Source organism: Rhinatrema bivittatum, chromosome 15 (genome assembly GCF_901001135.1).
Source record: "Rhinatrema bivittatum chromosome 15, aRhiBiv1.1, whole genome shotgun sequence".
In the NCBI taxonomy this organism is placed as follows: Eukaryota; Metazoa; Chordata; class Amphibia; order Gymnophiona; family Rhinatrematidae; genus Rhinatrema; species Rhinatrema bivittatum.
The window spans coordinates 31,411,976-31,433,447 of record NC_042629.1 but is presented as its reverse complement, the minus strand read 5'-3'; positions in this window follow the sequence as shown (position 1 = coordinate 31,433,447).

The window sequence follows — 21,472 nt, the reverse complement described above, 5'->3', positions numbered from 1 at the left end:
TGTCAGGGTTTCAGGGAGGAATCCCACGCCCCACGTGAAGCGGGAGGCTTTTGAGGAAAGGCCTCTGTTGGAGCATGGGGCTGTCTCTTCAAAGAGCAGCAGCAGGGACCTTTTCCATCACACAGGAGAAGGAATTCCAGGACAGGAGTTCCTGGAAGTCCAGAAGTTGAAGAAGAGAGGGGGGGGGTCCTGCAGGCTGGGGACGAGCTCAGTGTACTGAGCGATGCCTGGGAGAGTCCACCAGAGGCAGAGACTGATTCAACTGCAATCGGACCCACGCTCCAAAGAAGAGAGAGAGAGGGGCTAGGAGGTACCTATTCAGGCTGTGGTTAGTCAGATACATCTATCCAGTGTGCATTCAGCAGTGCTGCCCGCCGCTGCATATACCCGGCTACCTTAAAGTTAGCTGGAATAACTTTATCTGGCTGACTTTAGGACAGGTCTATGGGCCAAACACAGTTGACTGGATAAGACATCTGGCTAACTCTTCCCAATTATGCCCCTGAAATCTGGCTAAATTCTAGCCAGATAACTTATCTGGATGACGTCTCCATTGTCCAGCTAAACGTTTTTTAATATGGACCTCCAGGAGCCTACAGCTATCACTGGCAGGGCCCATTGCCCTGCTTTGGGTGAAGAGAGACTGGATTTGGTGGCTGTAAGGAACCATGGGCTTCCTTAGCAGAAGGCTTGTATGGAAACTCCCGGAGAGGTACAGAGTTAGCAGTGAGGAGAGGTTGGGGTTTTGCCTCCCTCCCCCATGTGTTCTTAGTCTTTATAAAACCCCGCCACCATCTAAGGGGAATTTTCCTTGTGTTACCCCGTTGTGGTCCAGCCTGTCTGTGCCGTCCCCACTTTAGATTAATTTTCAGGGAAAGGACTTGGGGCTCACCCCCTAGCTTCGTCCAGATTTTGGATACTTTTGGTAAGTGAGAAGGAAGTCTTTCCAACCTTCCTGCCTCTTGCTTGGTTTTCCCTTTTTGAGTAAAGATTTTTTTTTCCCCCCCTCCCTATGTGAGTTTCACCCCATATCCTTGGGCCCTGGGACTCAGATCCTGTGCCATCTGGAGGAACTGGGGCCGTTCACCTAGAGAGAGCCTGACGGAACAGCTCGTGTTATCTCGGGGGAATGGATTCACACCCATAGCCAGAGAAAAGGAGTAGGGGAGGAGGATTCCAGAGAATTTCACTTCTGACTCGGGTGAGAGACGGAAGGAGCGCCGACATGGTACTGGCGGGAGAGGTGTGAGAACTGGGCCCTTTCATTCTGTTAAGTAATTCAGATCAAATTTCTAACCATTTCACAATGGCAAGAATCAACTATAACTAAATTCTTTCATTTGGATTGACAAAGCAGATAACTTACTAAAGGACATTATTGCTGGAAGCAGACGGTGACCAATTTATTAAGAACTCTGATTGTAAATTGCATTTTAAAGCACAGTGAGCTATAAAGAACTTTTCATTCCATCATAACATCCATCAGTACAATTGAGATGGAAACCACTTACCTTCCAGCAGGATTATTGCTGCGCTCTACTTTTATGAGATTATCTGTGCTGTTTACACTGGACTAAAGGGGCAGTTAAGAACTAAAGCAATGCCAAAAGGACCTAGAAATGTATCTTCCCCTCTGGAAGGAACCCTGGACTAGCAGAGTGACTCGAAACCTTTGGAGAACTGAACTCTTAATTCCTGAATTGAGATGTGAGCCCTGGGGTCCACTAGCTGGGTTTTCCTGCCCAGGGGTTGCAGGGCATTGGACATTGTTCCTGGTTTACCCTGCACCAGTTTGCTAGTAAAGGATTTTATTTTGAACAGCACTGGTGTGGATCGTGCCTTTTTGGGAGTGTGCCTCCCTGTGCTTCCCCCAGCTTGCGGCATCCTGGGAGCTCACAAGGTGTTCCTTGGTTTGTGGCCCTCCCTGGGTTCAGAATCAGACTGTGTAAGAGAGTGGACATACCTGAAGGAGTAGAGAGAATGAGAAGTGACCTAATAAAACCTGAGGAGCAGTCGAAGGCTCGTAGGAAGAAGGGCCAGAGTCATGTATTTGGGATGTAGGTAATCCAAAGGAGCCGTACACGATGGGAGGCGAAAGACTGATGTGCATAGACCGGGAGAGAAACCTCGGAGCGATTGGTATCCAACGATCTGAAGGTAGCGAAGCAATGTGACAAGGTGGTGATCAGGGCCAGAGGGAGGCACAACCAGCAGGAAAAAGGAGGCACTAATGCTGCTGTAGAGGGCATTGGTGAGGCCTCACCTGCAGTGTTGTTTTCAGGGCTGCAGACTATCTCAAAACGTATAGAGAGAGGATGGAAGCAGTCCAGGGAGTGGCAACCATAATGAGGTAGGGTCAGCATCGAAAGACTTATGAGATAAGACTGAAGGTCTTAAATATATGTACCCTGGAGGGGAGGACAAAGGAGGTTTGATACACATTTTAAATACCTGAAGAATATTAAGCATCAAACCTTTTCCAATGGAAATAAAGCTGCAGAACTTTGGCTCATGGCATGAAACTCCAAGGGGATGGACTCAGGACAAATGTCAGGAAATATTTCTTCATGGAAAGAGTGCTGGGGGTATAGAATGCCATCCTGGCAGAGGCCGTGAAGGACGAGAAGGGTCATGGAATTTTAAAGGGTGTGGGATAGGAGACCACGTGATGTGGTGAGCTGGATTGGACGTCTCTGATTTAGCTCCGGGCGGTGCTCTCCTGTACCTGCCGCCATCGACCGAACACGAGCATTCTGGGGCTTCAAAAACCAGCTTACCTGCATATGTCTATGTCAATAACGAGTTTCATGCAGAAATCGCCATCGGTGATGCCCGTGAAACTTGCAAAAAGAGATAAAGAAAAACCGAAGGGACAGAAACCAAAATGGTGGTGGCGGTGACGGAAGCCCAAAACAGGGAAACTTTAAAATTACCCTCCCAGCTGCACTCGACTACTACTGAAATTAAGGAAGCGGTGATTAGCGCTCTGGACAGTGAACTTACCGATGGCAATTTCTGCATGAAACTCGTTATTGACAGACATACGCAGGTAAGCCGCTTTTTGAAGCGCAGAATGCTCGTGTCCGGTCGATGGCGGCGGGCAAATTTCTTCTTTGTGTGAAGATATTGCTGACTATGCGCAGACCAGGTGGAGGGGAGAAACGGCTTCCCTGGAAGACGAAGTCACCGCTCTTAATACTAAAGTAACCTCTATGGAAAAAATGCTTAATGAACAGTCAGAAAAAAATAGATGATCTAGAAAATCGTGCAAGAAGATCTAATATCTCCTGCTGAGGCTCTCACAACTATCTTAGAAGATCTCTGGGCCAGCTATTAACAACTTAGCCCTGTCGCCTGGCCACGCCCCCTTCTCCACGTCATAGAGGGCAGCTAGGGACCTTGAATTCAAAGAGCTGCTTTCAGGTGCCGCGCTCTGAACTGTTGGCACAGCTGACAGCGTTCTGCTCCAAGAAAAACACCCTCAGGGATCCTGCTGAGGCTCTCACAACTATCTTAGAAGATCTCTGGGCCAGCTATTAACAACTTAGCCCTGTCGCCTGGACACGCCCCCTTCTCCACGTCATAGAGGGCAGCTAGGGACCTTGAATTCAAAGAGCTGCTTTCAGGGGCTGAGCAAGCCCCTTTGCACAGACCCTTAAGCTTCACCCCTTTTTTCTTTTTCTTTTACATATTTATCTCCAGCATATTTCTCTACAATGCCATTTTTAACTCAATTATTACATAATTACAACAAGAGAAAAGAAAAACTATTATTTAGTTACAAACCACATTTTATTTCAATTCCTATTTTTAATACTACTAATTTCTCTAATTTCACACTCTTTACACTTTTATTATTTAATGCTCAATCCATTTTTTTAAAAATTCCAGTTCTTCATGATCTACTCATTGATTTTCATCCAGAAATATGCTGCATCACCGAATCCTGGCTAAAAAATTCAGATATTGTTTTAATCAACCAATTACCCAAAACATTATATGACATCTTCTCTATACCTAGAAAAAAAAAAGGAGACAGTCTACTCTTTCTAGCGCTAAAAAATATAATTTCACATATCACAATATCAAGTCCATTCCCATTCTAGAAATTACATTATTTAAATCAAACCTTTTACAAATTATACTCCTATATGCTCCACCAGCTTTCCTAGAGCATAATCCCTCACCACTCGTTGAATCTATTTCAAATAACATTAATATGAATAAGCCAGTAATAATTCTAGGAGCTTTCAATTTACATGTTGATAAAGTTCCACCCTCCAAACCTTGTCAACTCATCCTTGATACTTTATTGGCATTTGGTCTAAAACAAATAGTTAATTCATCCACTCAAAAATCTGGACATATCTTAGATCTTATATTCATAAATAACATGATCGATATCATAAAACCACCATCAACAACAAATCTCCCTTGGTCTGATCATAAACACATTGAGACTAAATTTTGCTTGAACTCTTCTCACCTTGAACATCATAATCAAATTAAATATATAGAATTCAGCAAACCATGCCCTAGTGATGAATTAATTGATATCATGCCCAAATATTTAAAATCTATAAACAATTCAAACATCAATACTGCCTTAAATTCTTGGCTTAATATCACTTCAGAAATTGCAAAATGCAAATGCCCAATCCTCAAAAAGTTAATCACACACCTAAGCACAAATCACCATGGTACACTCAAGCCCTCCACAAAACAAAACTACTACTCAGATCAGTGGAGAAAAAACCCAACAGATCAGTTAAAAGACAGATACAAAACTGATATTAATAAAGTAAAAAACGACTTCTATTCAGATAAAATTCATAAATACCAATTTAACCCAAAAGAATGTTTTAAATACATTAAAGAACTCACTCAACATTGTATATCCCCTTTTTCCAATAGCCAACAATTAATCACATGTGATGACTTTGCCACCTTCTTTAGAGACAAAATACTTAGCCTTATCAAGAATATTCCAAAAATTAATGAAGACACCAGTTCCCTCTCATTCATATTAAATTCAACATGGTCATCTTTTGACACTATAGCTTCCACAGAAGTTCATAATATAATCCAAAAAATGAATCCCGCTACTCACCCAATTGATTTTATCCCCATAAAATTACTTAAACTAGATCCTAATATTATTGCTAAACCTATTGCTAATATAATAAGTCTTTCTTTAAATGAAGGAATTTTCCCTGATAAAATGTGCTGTAATCAAACCTACACTTAAAAAAATCTCACCTAGACCAATTTACCATTTCCAACTATAGACCTATTTCTAACCTTCCTTTCATAGCTAAAATACTTGAAAAATTTGTTAACAACTTCAGGAACATCTAGAAAAACATAGAATACTTTTCCCAGCTCAACATGGTTTTAGAAGTTCACATAGCACAGACACCCTATTAATATCACTCTCTGATTTAATTTTAAAAGGCTTAGACACTGGCCAAAAATTCATCTTAATTTTCCTTGATATTTCAGCAGCTTTTGACACTGTAAATCATTTTACTCTTCTGAAAAGATTAGAAGAAATTGGACTATGTGATACCACCATAAACTAAATATATATATATAAATATATATATTTATAATTTTCCCCGTTTAATTGTTTAACCAAAGTTACCATTTGATGTTCATCTGTTTCACTGTTCTATGTCAAAGGATACGCCCCTTTTGTGGCCTTCCATTTTATTTCATGTAAACCGGTACGATGTGTAAACGGCTATCGGTATAGAAAAATGTTTAAATAAATAAATAAACTGGTTCACATCATATTTGTGCAATAGATCATAACATTGTCAAAACTAATTATAAAGAATCTAAACAAATACCTCTTCCTCATGGAGTCCCTCAAGGATGCTCTCTATCTTCAACACTTTTTAATATTTATTTACTCCCATTATGTAAACTCCTTTCAGACCTTAATTGAACTTATTATATTTACGCAGATGATGTTCAAATTCTTTTACCGATAAATACGAATCTTACTAATTCACTAAACCTTTGTGAGTCTTATCTCACTGCAATATAACAGTGAATGAGTTTGGCTGGAGGCTAAGCTGCGGGGCAGGGCGCTTGAGGCTGGCTTGCTGGGAAGCGCTGGCAAGTAGGACAGGGTTGCATGCTGGTGGTTATGGGAAAGGGGGCTGCGTATGTAAGACGGCGTGCAGGATTGGGGGTGAGTGAGAAAGAAGGCTAGAGACGGGGGGTGGGATGAGAAAGGGAGCAGGACCAGAATAGGGACAACTCTCTCTTCCCCATCCCATACAAACATAAGAAATGCCAGGCTGAGTCAGATCAGGCCCACCGAGCCCACAGATCTAAAATTCCAGTCTCCTAACTGCTGACGCTTAGGCGAGCTGACCTGGGGGGCCCCTCCCCCCCCCCCCCCCCCAGTTCAAATCCCAGTTCTGTCACAGACTCTGTTGTGCCCTTAGAGAAAACCACTTTAACGCCCTGTGTTGTAGGCCCAGGGAAAGACTGAGACATCCATCTAAATCTAACTACCATGGCCCACACTTTAAAAAGAAGCAGAGGCCACTGCACTTCACTCAGTTCTGCCTTTGTCTGCACAAGTCAACCATGGCCACACCTCACAGGCAGGAGCCAAAGCCAGGGAGCAGAAAAGGTGGTGCCAGGACAGAAAGTGTGATTGCCTGCAAGCAGCAGTAATCTGATGCCCATAAAACATATAGAGTGAAGAAGAGGAGACATTGCTGCTCTCCAATAATAATCCACACACTAGGAAGAAGAGCAGAGAACGTATGCAGGCCAGAGGCTTAAATAAAGTTTTTCAAGCAAAGTGTCTTCTTTGCTTTTATTATTTTATAAGCGGCTACTCCAGGAGCTCAATACAGTGTACCACAGTTGTCAAACAGGTCCCCCTGTGTCGGGAGGGACTAACAAAGTGTATAGTTTCAACCACTTAATTTAGACTCAAAATTGGACTATCCTTAAGTGGTTGAAACTATACACTTTGTTAGTCCCTCCCAACACAGCTCTGGGCAAAACACGGCCCGTGTCGGGGGACCTGTTTGACAACTGTGGTATTGAGCTCCTGGAGTAGCCGCTTATAAAATAATAAAAGTGAAGAAGACACTTTGAAAAACTTTATTTAAGCCTCTGGACTGCATACTTTCTCTGCTCGGCGCTAAGCCACGTCTGGTGTGCACCACATCTGCAAGTGTTCTTCATCTTTGCATATGTGTGGTATGACAGATTGATTTTTATGCTTGGATTACCTAAAATCCAGAGCCGTGAGAAGTGCCCAAGGATCAGGTTTAGGGTCTGCCATGATCCAAGTTGTTAACGAAGCTGGTGACTCGTAAGAGGTCCTGCGGAGCTCCGTTTCACATGCTCCTGTTGCGTCCGTCGCTGCTCGACGCCCTCACTCTGCCCTCTTTACCTCTGTGGCGACTCCCTCTGGGTCTGATGGACGGTTAGCTGCCGTGGCGTCTTTTTGCCATCTCCCTCCAGCGTCCCCGGACCGGCACGACGCTGCGGATCCGCCATGTTGCCTGATGACGTAGGGCGTGCGCACTCCGATTGATGGACCAGCAAGGGCGTCCCCCTGGGATGACGTCATCCGCTTCCAATATAAAAGGTCTCAGTATTTGCTAATGAATTGAGTTAGCAAGGGGATTGCCTCAGCTTTACACCCAAGCTACTCTGCCTCCTCGGACTTACCAGGGGTACCCGCTCCTCGGGGGCCTCACTCTCTTTACTCTATTTCAGATTGCAGATAGGAACTGGTACTCGCTCCTCGAGGGACCAAGTTCCTGAACACTCTGAAGATTCTCTACTGCCTGGAAGCTATCGCATATACAGACATTTGTGAGTTACCATCGCTCTCTCAGAGCTCTCCCTGGAACCAGGTACTCGCTTCTCGAGGGCCTAACCCTTTCCAGCTACTGAGCTTCCTTAAGACCTTATGTGAGTTTTGTCATCCAGTTCTGGCTATGAACACAGCATACCCTGTCTACTCACTATCTATAGTTTCTCTACAGCTCAGCAACCCTGGGATCGCTGTTCCAGTACCTGAGGGACTTCAGCCCTGCCGGGCATATCTGCTCACTACTGCCACCTCTGGTGGTTCTACTAACCTGTCTAATAAAAGAACTATCTGTGTCTGTCTCCATACCCAAGCCTAGCTGGTGGTCCCTCTCAGAATATCCTCCTGGGGGCGCTGTCATGTGCCATTGGCACAAGGATCCACCTATCTACATTCCTCTACAGCTGAGTGCCCGTTCCCAGCACTCCGCTGGTACAGATGGCTACTCCTTCCCCATCAGGAGCCTTCAGCCACAGATACATTTCAGATTGCTAACTCCTCCCTTCTTGAGGAGCAGAGCATTACAGATTGCTAACTCTTCCTTTCGCAGGAGCCAGTTCCATAATAGATTACTAACTCCTCCCTCCACAGGAGCCGATTCATAACAGATTGCTAACTCCTCTTTCCTCAGGAGCCGATTCATAACAGCTCCTCCGGTAGAGATCCTACCAGAAGCCTTGAGGAATATTCCTTTGGAATATGGGAAACAGGAGAAGTGGTTAGTGGTGGTGGCGGCGGCTAGCTTAGCCCATGTGCGGCTTAGAAGGCGACTCTTAAAGGTGAACGTTGAAAAGGTTGCACGGGGAAAAATGAGCATATCTGCACGGAGGTGCTGTTTTAGAACCCCAAATATAAACATGTAAAAAAGGGGTCACCTATAAATATACGTCTGTAAAAGGGGAGATTGACAGGCATTTCAGGGTGAGGTCAATATTTACGCCTGTGAGTTGCTACCGTATTTTATAATAGGCTAACACATAGATTTCACCAAATTACGCGAAGGTATTTATACCTGCTCGCTATCTGGCATAAGTAATACATAATAAACATATTTATTGTGAGGTCTGGGGGAAGTGAGGAGCGTTCAGGCCAAAGAACCAGGAGGTTCATGATGACCTGGAGCTGGACTGGGCGAACTGGTGGAGAAATTAGAAAACAGGTTTGTTTCCTCCACCTGCCCATGTTAGGTAAGTCCTGAGCTGGGTAAGTTCTAGCTTATCTGGCTACTTAGTGCTTTTAAAATGTATCCAGCTAAGACAGTCAGTTATCTGGCTAAATACTGACTTTTGAATATGATTTCTCTCGCTTATCCAACTAAAATGTAGCCAAGGTAATATAGGGGCATTCCATGGAGAGTTAAGTGCAGCTAACCGTGATATTCAGAGTTAGGTGTATAACTGATTGTGCCATAGAGTAATCCTACGTTATTCCAGCTATCTTTAGGTATATTCAGTAGTAGGGCTGTACCGCTGAGTATGCTGCCAAAGTTAGCCGGACAACTTTATCAGTCTATCTTTGCAAGTCGCCAGCGGCTGAATGTTTTCCTTGAAACGCACAGATGACGAGAGTAGAGAAAAACATTTTACTTTCAGTTTAGTAAATGGAACATGTACACTTTGGGAATGGGCATCCCCCACTATCTTTGAACTTTCCACAGTCCAGAAGGAACTAGATTTCTGTTTCTGGATATCATAGTGGCCCGCAGGTTGGAAGACGGATGCTCAATTTTGTTGGCGTCCGTTTTCCGAACCCGTGGCTGTCAGCGGGTTCGAGAACCGATGCCGGTAAAATTGAGCGTCGGCTGTCAAACCCGCTGACAGTTGCCACTTCTGTCAAAAAGGAGGCATTAGGGACGTGCTAGTGTCCCTAGCGCCTCCTTTTACCGTGGGCCCTCATTTGCATATTTTTTCTTTCTGAATCGCGCGCCCAGGAAAGTGGCCTGGGCATGCGCTGGGAGAGCGGGCGCTCGCCAGCTCTCCTGTGGGTTTTTCTGTATCAGCCCGAGAGAAGGAGAGAGAGAGAGAGAGAGAGAGTGTGTGTGGGTGAGAGAGGGAGGGAGGGAGAGTGTGTGTGTGTGTGTGTGTGTGTGTGTGTGTGAGAGAGAGAGAAACTTACACTGCTTGTGCCTGTATTGCTGTGTATATACATACTGTAAGTATAATCTAAATAGATGACTTCATGTTCCAGGCTTGCTAGAAGCTTTTCTAAATGCTAAATTTCATATAAGCTCAGATCCTCTGCCCTGGTCTGTTCACTCTATGGTCAGGCTATATTAATAGGGACCTTTGGTTTTCATCCCCTCCCCCCTCAATATCTTTATTAGCTTTTTTCCAAATGAACAATAGAACAAATACACAATGCGGAGATACAGTCACAAATAAATACAATGGTTTAAATTCCAATTATTTTCCCCATTGAACCTTGTGTTCCTTTATTGTGAATGTTTGTTCTTACTGGTCTATCTCTCCAGTCCCACCCGCCCCCACCTTAACCTATCCCACTCCTCTCCCCCACCTGAGTAGATGATCATAACCATAATTCACAAAGTGCCCAGATCTTGCATCAAGATTGCTTATATGACCTGGGGATTTCAATGTGAGGATAAAAAAACAAATCAGTGGAAAAATGAATTTTCCACTGATTTTTGTCCTGTGTGTTACACAGGACAAAAATCCTGTGTGTGACAAAGTCACTTTTTCCACTGACTTTTTTTTGTTAGCACATTGAAATTCGCGGGAAAAATAAAATGAAAACGAAGATCCCTATCCATTAATCAGTGCTGCCATCTGGGTCGTCAGCAGCAGGAGGGGTTGACAGGCACAGGCAGTTATGTGAGGGGAGCGGTCTAAGCCATACAGCAGGGTCCCAGATGCAGTGCCACATACAAACACACACAGACATGCACACACAACATATGCACAAAAACGCACTGTTCTGCAGTTCTAGCTGCTATGTTAGTCCTGGAGGAAACTGTAGTCTTTGCAGCTTATGACACTTTTTAATGGACCAATGTAAGAGTTTGCCAACCATATTGAAGCACAGGAGCTTTCCAGGTCGCAGTGGCCACTCTTTCAGAGATCATGGTGCCCTGTGGTGTGAAATGCATAATAAAACACTTGAACTCTTGCACGCCCTGCAGTCAGGCGTGCAAGAGTTTTCCAATAAGCACCATAGCCAGGAGCAGCCCCATTGTAGCATAACGAGCCCTTTCGCTCAGGCTTCTTGGGCTTGCGTTGACAGGCCTCGGCCTGGCCCGGCCTCTGCTATTGTCTCTGCCCGACCCAGAGGGGGGGGGGAGCTTGTGTTCGTTGGCAGGGAGCACAGATGCAACAGTGTCAGGCTGTGGCTATGGAGGTGGCACTCTTTCTTTCCTCTGACTTACCAGCACTGCTTCACATGTACTGCCCCGTGAGGCAGAAAATAACACAATGTGGAGGTTTCTGTTTACCGCAGGTGGGACCCTACCATGGAGAACTGCCTCAGACTGGCAACTTTCCCCAGGTCTTGTTTCAGTAATTCTTCTGTTGCAGGTAGTGATGATGGTCAGCAGCGACCCTCTTCAGACTGGGATTCCACAACAAGAAATACTTTTTGAATCAGTTGGTATATTTATTCATTACTATGTTGAACTAGAAGTTTCAATTGTGACCTCTTACTTTGAAAGCCCTGAACCTTGAAAGGGAGGGTAACAAATATTTTTAAATAAATAAAGCTCAGATTATGGGGAGGAGTCTATGCAAGATGGTTGACCTGTGAGCCTTCTACGAGTGAGTTTGGTTTTATAAGATCTTGGTATGGGTAGCAAAAGGAAGAGGAAACTATTTATTTAATTATTACAATATTTATTTTCCACTGATAATAACAATGTCATGCTCAATGGATTACACTTGCAACACCATCTCGCCCCCTCCTTACCTTCTTCCGTGGTCAGCCCTCTCAATGACATCTGCAACATCTGGGAGAGACTGGAGCTCCCACGACAATGGAGATATTAGAGTCGTCAAATCAGAGTTTGGATGCTTCTTTGAGCTTGTGAGTGTGAAACTCCCTCCAACCCCCCCTCCCCCCCAAGCACTACAGGTAATGTAGGCCAGCAATGATGTCCTCGGAGCAACAAGAGATGACATGGCTGTGGCACCAGAAGCTTCACTTGATACCAGGTTTGCTATGGCCAATGAAGAATCCTTTATGACTTGTGAAAAGGCAGACAGCAACAGAAACCTTCAGCTTTTCCCATGTATAACAGTTGAGGAGCACAATTGGGTGATGGCAGCCTCATTGAATCTGGGAGGGGGACCAGGGTGAACTCTCTGCAGTGGCAGAGATGAGTGGTTCTTTGATACCACTTGTTTTCTCTTTCTACAATACCTACTCCATCACTTGATGTGTCCCTGAACCAGATCTGGGCATTAGTTGCTAAAATGGGGGCATCCTTGACTGGATGCATCTGCCAGCTATGTAACTTTACTGTGGGTGCTACCAACAAACCTTCATCTCAAAACGTGGCCATTAGGAAGTAAGATGAATGTTAGGTCAATGGTGAGAAAAGATGATCACAGAAACATGACGGCAGAAAAAGACCATGTTTCCCCGCAGCATCTGTACCAAGGGGTCACCTTCCCAGTCCTGGGTAGCATTTGGCTGGCTACCCCAGAATGGGGTATAGTCAGTGTCTGGGCATGGGTTGGGAACAGGATCTCTTGCAAGGCCAAACTGATTGAAGACATCTCTAACACAGTCCATCAATTCCAATGTCTACACTACACTTGTGCTCCAAAAATATATATATATAATTTATTATGACATTTAAAAGGTAAATGTAGAAAAACTGTTTCTTGATATCACAGTCAATTCCTTCTTCACTTCATTTGTTGTCACCTTGGAAAAATCACAGCAATAATTTACCACTATTCCCTTCTCAGTGGTCTCACTTGCAATCCAGAACTTCTGTAGCTCCAACTCCTCATCCACTTCTGCACTACAAGGCAGCCTCTCATTCAGACAGCACTCTCTTTTCCTTGAAGGACCTGTAAGGGGTACTGATGGTATTTTGTCCTCCGTTACAGAAGTCACCAATATGTGCTCACTTCCAAAGCAGTTCACCCCCAAATAAAACTTTGGGAGTAGCTGCAGGTCTGTACACCCCCAGTCCTTTGGGCATAATGTCAGTCCCCTGCCTTGTGCTGAAATTACCAGCTGCAAACCCCCTAAGTCCAGACAACTCTCCCAACACAGTTCCTTTATGTGCATCCAAATCCAACCACCTTCCCTTTCTTGCACTCACTGGTTGGAGTCAGTTCACAATCCAGTCTCTACAGACACAAGCAGCTCCTGAGACCGTGCAACCCCTGGTCCGTTGGAGCCAGGGATTGCACTGCTCTGTACTGAAATAAGCAGCTGCAACCTTCCCCATAGGCCCAGCCAGTCCCCACAGCAGTCTCTGCATCCAAATTCCAAACCTTTCTCGCTTGGCAAGACCTTGTAATCCACACTCTTGCACTCCTGATTCCCTTCTGGGTTGTTGGAAACCCCCGATGTCTCTGCTCACACTTGTAAACCACACTGGTCTCTCCGCTCAGGCTCAAACCCACTCAGAAGGTCCTCGGTAGCACTAAGCACTGTTGTTCTCCTCTGCTGCCCTTGGCACGGACCCTCCAGGGCCTCCTGTTGTCCTGCCTGCTTGCCTCAGGCACATGTGCTCATTCTCCTGTTATACAAGTGCAACTCACACAACCATTGGCTAGCACTCCCACTTCCACTCACCACACTATGCACACTCCTCCAAGGCTGACCTTGCACCCCTGCCTGGAAATTTCCCAGTACAAGAAATAGGATAAACTTTTAACCTTTTTAGAAAAAACACACAATACACACCCCTTATAGGAAGAGCTACCCACACATCTCCTCTTACTATCCTTCCTCCTCTAATAAACTTTGGATGACCTCCTTTAATGAGAACATGCCTATTTTAAAGTATAGGATAACCTTTGGAACTCCCCATTAAGCATAATTAGCCCCAGTATAATGAGGCTACAGCACCATCTAGTGAGCCCCTTGGGGTTACGTGGCCTATCTAGTCTGCCCATCAACTCAACTCATTTAGCTTTACAATTCTTATCACTCCCTTAAAGATCCCCTGTATTCAGGAGCGGATTGGCCTATTGGGGCTTCGGGCATGGCCCAGTGGGCTGGTCAGGGGAGTCACGTGACTCTAGGGTTGCTTGCAGCGGACCCATGCCTGCGGAGCCACTGTGATTAACACAGGCCCCACAGCAGGCTGCTCTGTCAGAGCGGGAGCCTCCGCCGAGGATCTCTGCTCATTTCTGTATTTTTTATCTTTTATTTATTTACTTATTTATTTTAAAGTTTTTATATACCGCAAAATAGGACAGGAATCTGACTGCCTAAGCGGTTTACAGTAAGACATTCACAGTTAGAAGACAAACCAAGCTATCATAAAATTAAATCACATTTACAGTAAAACATTAGTAAAACAATTTCTGCTGCTAGTAGGCGGTAAATAGTTATTGAATATTGTAGGCAATGGTATAAAGGTGGGTTTTCAGAGCTTTCTTAAATTCTTTATTATTAGCGGTTAGGCGAATTTGTTCCGGGAGAGAGTTGCATAGGATCGGGCCCGCAATGGAGAAGGCCCGCTTTCCAGTCAGCGCTAAACTTGCGGTTTTTACAGATGGGCACTTCTGGTGTGCATTTGTCCATGGATCGAAGCTGTCTAGTGGGTCTGTATATTCTTAGTAGGGAGCAGAGCCAAATTGAGTTACAATTATATAGCAAGTTGTGGATAACTGACAGACTTTTATAGGTGATGCGATGGGATACAGGTAGCCAATGGAGCTGTTGGAGGATAGGCCTGATGTGTTCTCTCGGAGGTAGGTTAAACAGGATCCGAGCTGTAGCATTGGGGACAAGTTGCAGAGGGTGGATAGTTGATGTGGGTAGTCCCGAGTATAGTGAATTACAGTAGCCTAAATTTGTTAAAATTAAAGCTTGTGTAACTGAGCAGAAGTCTGAAGGTAGTAACAGGGGTTTTTTGTTGGTTTTTTTTTTTTTGCTTTTCCCGTGGTTCCAGGGGCCTCTGCTTCTCTTTCATGCTTTTTTCTTCCCGCAGCTGCAGCCATGGCTCTGTGTGCCTACATTTTGGTTTTGTTCCTCACCGATTTCTGCTGACGACCCCCTTCTATTGAGGCTGTGGCAAAAAAATAATCCCACCCCTATGCATTGGGCCTGCCTACCTCTCCCACCCCAGGGCCATCAGCTTCTAGCCCTGCCTGGATCCCTCCTGACCACCAATGTAAGTATTTAATATATTCAGAGGCAGCAAGAGAGAAGAGAGCGTGTGGGAGTGTGCAAGGGAGCATGCAGGTGTGTATAGGTGTCGGAGCAAGGGAGTGTGTGTGTGTAGGCGTCACTGCAGGCGAGGGAGCTTCTGTGTGTGTGGGTGGGTGTATGAATGTGTCAGCAGGTGGAAGGGGAGCATGTGTTTGTGTCAGCATGTGTGTGAGAAGAGAAAGTTTGTGCACTCCCTCACCTCCACTAATCCAGAACAATCTCAGGGTGACTGGAAAGTATAGAAAGCGGGGGATTTTTTAAATTCTTATTGTTTTTAATTATTGGGTGTATCTGATGTGTCTGCTCTTTTAAAATATTTTATATGACTTTAATTATTGGATGTTCAGCTGTTTTGAAATATTTATCTTTATTTTTTGTAAGGCTTTACTATTGCTGATTTATATTTCACTGAGAGTGAGAGCATGTGTGTGAGGGTGTTTATGTCAGAGAAAGAGAGAGACACACTCACACACACATATCCTCTCTTGAACACAAAGTGGGAGTCTGAAAGAGTGTATGTGGTGTTTGTGAATGAGAGACTGTGGGCCAGATTTTCGTACCTATACGAGGGCATAGATTTGTGCGCGCAACTTGGCGTGCACAAATCTACGCCTGATTTTATAACATGCGCCCAAATAGAACTCTTATAAAAGGAACCAACATAAATGTAACACTTCATGAAATGTAACAATGTGTCATTAAAGATTAATATAACTAGACATCAACACATAGACAATGTAACAAATCATCAAGATACTTTTAACCATTAAGACCTATTTCATAACATAGACACTCAATACAATGCAAATTGTTACATTTATGTTGGTTTCGTTATAAGAGTTCTATTTGGGCTGTCTTTTTGTATATGTTTACAACTTTGATGTAATTCCCAAAATGGACTTTGTATCTGTATTAGTGAGTATGAATGCATGTGTGTGAATGAATTTTAGAATAGAATTTATCTGTAGGTGGTTATATTATATGACTGTATATGTATTGAATGTATTTTTTTTATACTAAATGTTGTGATATATTTCATTAAATTGTTTTTATGTATATGTTAATAGTGTATTACACATTATAAAATTTGATGATTTATTGTAGTATACATGATTCCTTCAAGTAATAGGTTATATATGAGTTTGGGAATCAAATTTTCCTTTTTTTGATTGAGTATGTTCTTATGTATGGCATATGATTTAGAATGAAGACCACTAATCATTTTGGACTGACTCCAATCAGTTTATATCCTTTTGAAGGTGCGGTCTCCAGTATTCCAAATGAAGTCTCACCAGGGATCTATACAGGGGCAATATCACCTTCCTTTTTCTGTTGACTATTCCTTTCCCTATGCAGCCAAGCATCTTTCTAGTTTTTTACATTGCTTTATCCACCTGTTTGGCCACCTTACGATCATAAGTTACAATCTGCTAGATTCCAGTGTAACCATCATCAGGGATAACTTGCACTTTGGAACAAACTGAACATTTTGGAAAATATCTCTAGAAGGAAGAATTTACATTTTAAGAAATTTTCCTAAATCTTTTAACTGTGACCCCCTTGAACTATGTTAAAAATATTTTTTGAAGTTCTTAAATGCCCTATTGAAGCACTTTATTTATTTATTTATTTGTTTTTAGATAGCAACATTCAAACATGGGTATCACATCGGTTTTCATGAGAGCCTGAGTGATAATGTGACAACGGTCAAATTATCTTTACATTGTAACATTGTGAAACTTACATTTAAGTGAAAAGTTTAACAGTTAACACATTTTAACAAAACATTGACTGACAAACGCTATTTAGTTTCTTGGCATTATTATCGTTGTAATAGCTGACATTTTCAAGATTGAGGGAACCTTTGTTGGTGGTGTGATATAATCTTCACTTAAGAAGGGGGACTCCCCTGGAAGAGGAGGCTAGAGTGGAAGACTTGACATTGGATAGTTTGGATGTAACAGCATTATTGGAGTCCGCCATAGAAAGGTTACTAGAGCCGGCCTACTTGTTTCATTCAGATTGGACTGGGTGTTGAGATCCTTTCTCTTTTAAGAGGGTTTCTTATTTCATGGTGATATGGTCTGGGTTTACCCCAACCATAGGGGCCAATGCAATAAAACGTGCGTTAAAACTGGCGCTCATATAGAATGCTAGTTTTCCTAATGTGCGCACAGCCACATCTCCAGGGTGCCTGATGCAATATTTAAACGAGCTGCTGCATTAAAAGGACGCGCTAGGGAAGAATTGTGCGTCCCTAGCGCTCAAATGAATCGGGTACCCACGATTGCAATGGGCGCTCTATATGAGGGGTCATTTTATACCGCTTCAGGTAAATTTCACCCAATATACACTCACAATCGCAAGGGGAAAAAATCACACTGGAGTGTGTATATTGTGCATCCAGAATTTATTTTTTAAATCAAACCATTGCATTATACTAAACATCGCAAGCAGTAGATTTAAGTATTACAACGATACTAAATAGGAGAAACCACAGAGGGCAGTATTTTTAAATTTCTTCTGAGCCCTTGTCTTCTGGATTGACTTAATGCCATCTCCGGGACATGCATTGGGCACCCAGCAAGTTTTTGCATCGGGGTGGGGGGTGAGGTGTGTGTGTGTGTGTGTGGGGGGGGGGGGGGGTAATAGCCAATTGCCTCATTTACATGGAATTTACATGTGATAAATGCTATTGGCTACCCGTTTGTTTGGGTGTGCGTTTTGGACACTCTAATTTTATTGCATTGGGTGCTGGTCTAGTGCGTCCAATTGTGCGTAAACCTGTGCGCTAGGCTAGATGCACTTTATTGCATTGGCCCCTTAGAAAGACAACTCAAATCAAATGCAGATTTTTTTAATCTTCTGGCAGTGTCTTGTTTCCTTGAAGGCAGATATTTTCTTAAAATGTCCTGTTAAATGTATTATTCAATATGGTGGTAATTGTTTCGCTTTTATTGAGCAGGATCAATTGAGAACGTTTGTGGAACAGAAGGAATTTGAGGCTATTACTAGTTGGGGGATGTGAATGATTGTTGTAGAGCCCTCCTTGGGGGAGGAGGCCACTTTGAAAGGAAAGGCTATGCCATATAGATAATGTTAATTCCTGGCTCAAAACCTGGTGTAAGGAAAGTGGTTTTGGATACACTGGAGGCTGGAGCCGTGTATGGAGAAACAAAAGATTATATGGTAAGGATGGCCTACATTTGTCTGTAGCAGGAAAGAGGATACGAAGTGAAAAATTCAGATCCTACATTATCAGGCATTTAAACTGGAGAGCAGGGGTGGCAGAAGGTGGCCAGTGAATTTGGCACATCACCCCCAAGCAAAACAGGAAGAGGGAAGAAAACATAACAAAATCAATCAGTTAAAAAATGCAGGAAAGGTGACTAGGAAGAGCAGCAGGAAAGCTATGACAACAAATGCTCGTAGTCTGGGCAATAAAATCCCAGACTTGCAGACATTAATAGTGGAGGCAGACTTGGACATTATCTAGTTCACTGAGTCTCATGATTGGGATATGGGCATACCGGGCAATAACTTAAGGAAGGACAGAGAAGGGAGAGGAGCAGCTCTTTATGTAAAAAACAATATCCAGTCAATTGAACTGCAAGGAATACGAGGTAAAGAAGAAGCATTATGGACCATCCTAAAAAACGAAGATGGTGCTTCCATTGTTATTGGTGTGATCTACAGTCCACTGACTCAAATTGAATAACTGGACAGAAGTCTGATCGAAGACATCCAAAAGGTGGGAAAGAAGGGAGAAGTGTCACTCATTGGAGATTTTCATTTGCTTGATGTGGATGGAATCTACGAGAAGTAGAGAGATAGCGGATGCCCTGCAAGGAGCTCTGCTCAAACAAATGGTAATGGAGCCCCTGAGGGAAGGTGTGATACTCTATCTAGTGCTCACTAATGGGGATAATGTCTCTAATGTTCGGCTAGGAGCTCACCTGAGTACCAATGATCACCAGATGGTTTGATATCATGAATAGGATACAGAGAAGTCACACGAAGACCCGAGTTTTGATTTCACAAAATGGGGACATACCTGGAGGAAGAACCGGAAGACTGGGAGAAAATGGCTGAGTTGGAATAGCAATGGTCCAAATTAAAAGGAGCTTACAAAGGCAACAAATCTATATGTTAGAAAAGTAAACAAGAGTAAGAGGAAAAAGAAACCAATCTGGTTCTCAAAGGAGGTGGCTGAAAAAATTAAGGCAAACAGAACAGTGTTCAAGAAATATAAAGAATTCCAAAAAAGGGAACACAGGGATGAATATCTGTTAAAAATGAGACAGACAAAGAAAGAAATATGGAAAGCAAAAGTTCTAGTGGAAGAAAGGATTGCCAAAGAGGTGAAGAGAGGTGACCAAACACTTTTTAGATATATCAGAGAAAAAAAGAGAGGCCAAAAGTGGAATAGTGAAATTGAAAGTTGACAAGGAGCAATGTTTGGAGTCAGATGATGAAATGGCAGAAATATTAAACAAATACTTCAGTTTGGTGTTCCCTAAAGAAAACCCTGGAGAAGCACTGTTGCTGGATGAGAAGACCATAGATGGGGATGGGGAAGATGAACTCCATTTATGGAACAGAATGTATGGGAAGAGCTAGGCAAACTGAAAGTGGACAAGGCCATAAGGCCAGATGAGGTACATTCCAGGATACTTAGGGAGTCAGAGATGTGCTAGCGAGATCACTGAAGGATCTGTTCAATAGATCCCTGGAAACTGGAGTGGTGCCGTGGGACTGGAGAAGAGTGGTGGTGGTCCTGCTTCACAAGAGTGGTAGCAGAGAGGAGGCTAGAAACTAAAGGCTAGTTAGCCTCACCTTGGTGGTGGGAAATTTAATGGACACTCTGCTGAAGGAAAGGATAATGAGCTATCTCTAATCGGGTCAGTTGCTGGACCCGAGACAGCATGGATTCACTAGAGAAAGGTCCTGTCAGACAAATCTGATTTTTTTGATTGGGTGACTAGGGAACTGGAGCAAGGAAGAGCACTCAATGTGATCTGTTTAGATTTCAGTCTTTTGACTTTTGATATGGTTCCGCATAGGAGACTTGTGAATAAAATGAAAAGCTTGGGAGTGTCAATGTTGTGGCATGGATTACAAACCAGATGACTGATATGAGACAATATGTAATGGTAAATGGAATCTACTTTGAAGAGAGAACCGTGTTAAGTGGAGTGTCACAGGAATCGGTATTGGGACTGGTTCTGTTCAATATCTTTGTGAGAGACATTGCGGAAGGGATAGAAGGAAAAGTTTGTCTATTAGCGGATGATACTAAGATCTGCAATAGAGTGGACACACCGGAAGGAGAAGAGAGAATGAAAAATGATTTAAGAAAGCTTGAAGAGTGGTCAAAGACTTGGCAGCTGGGATTCAATGCCAAGAAGTGCAGAGTCATGCATCTGGGGTGCAGAAATCCAAAAGAGCAACACAGACCAATAGAGGAATCTTGGGGTAATAGTGCCTGGCGATCTGAAGATGGTGAAGCAATGTGACAAGGTGATAGCTAAAGCCAGAAGAATGCTGGGCTGCATAGAGAGAGGAATAACCAGTAAGAAAAAAAAAAGGTGGTGATGATGCCCTTGTACAGGACCTTGGTGAGGCCTCACCTGGAGAACTGCATTCAGTTCTGGAGCCCATACCTCAAAAAGGACAAAGACAGGATAGTGGTGGTCCAGAGAAGGATGTCCAAAATAGTGTTAGGTCAGTTTTGGAAGGTTTATGAGGAGAGGCTGAAGGATCTGAATATGTATTCTCCTGGAAGAGAGGAAGTGCATTGGAGATATAATATAGACTTTCAGATACCTGAAAGGTTTTAATGATGCATGAATTTCGAACCTTTTCCTTTGGAAAGAAAACAATAGAACTAGGGGTCACGACTCAGAACCAATGTCAGGAAATATTTCTTCACAGAGAGGGTGGTGGATGCCTGGAATGCCCTTCTAGAGGAGGTGGCGAAGATGAAAGCAGTCAAAGAATTCAAAAGGGCATGGGATAAACACTGTGGATCTCTAAAGGCTAGAGGTTGGAAATGAAGAAGCAGGTGCATGGGGGTAACTTACTGGTGCAGCGGATACTACCCTTAACAGTAGGTATGGGGTTACTACCTTAACCAATAATCTTTGATGCAACTGCAACATTGCTCTCTGCTTCAACAGTGGTGGGGGGGGGGGGGGGGGGGGAGGGAATTGAATTCAGATATCAACTGAGGGCCCCAACTTTTATAGTCTGGGGAACTGATAAGCATGG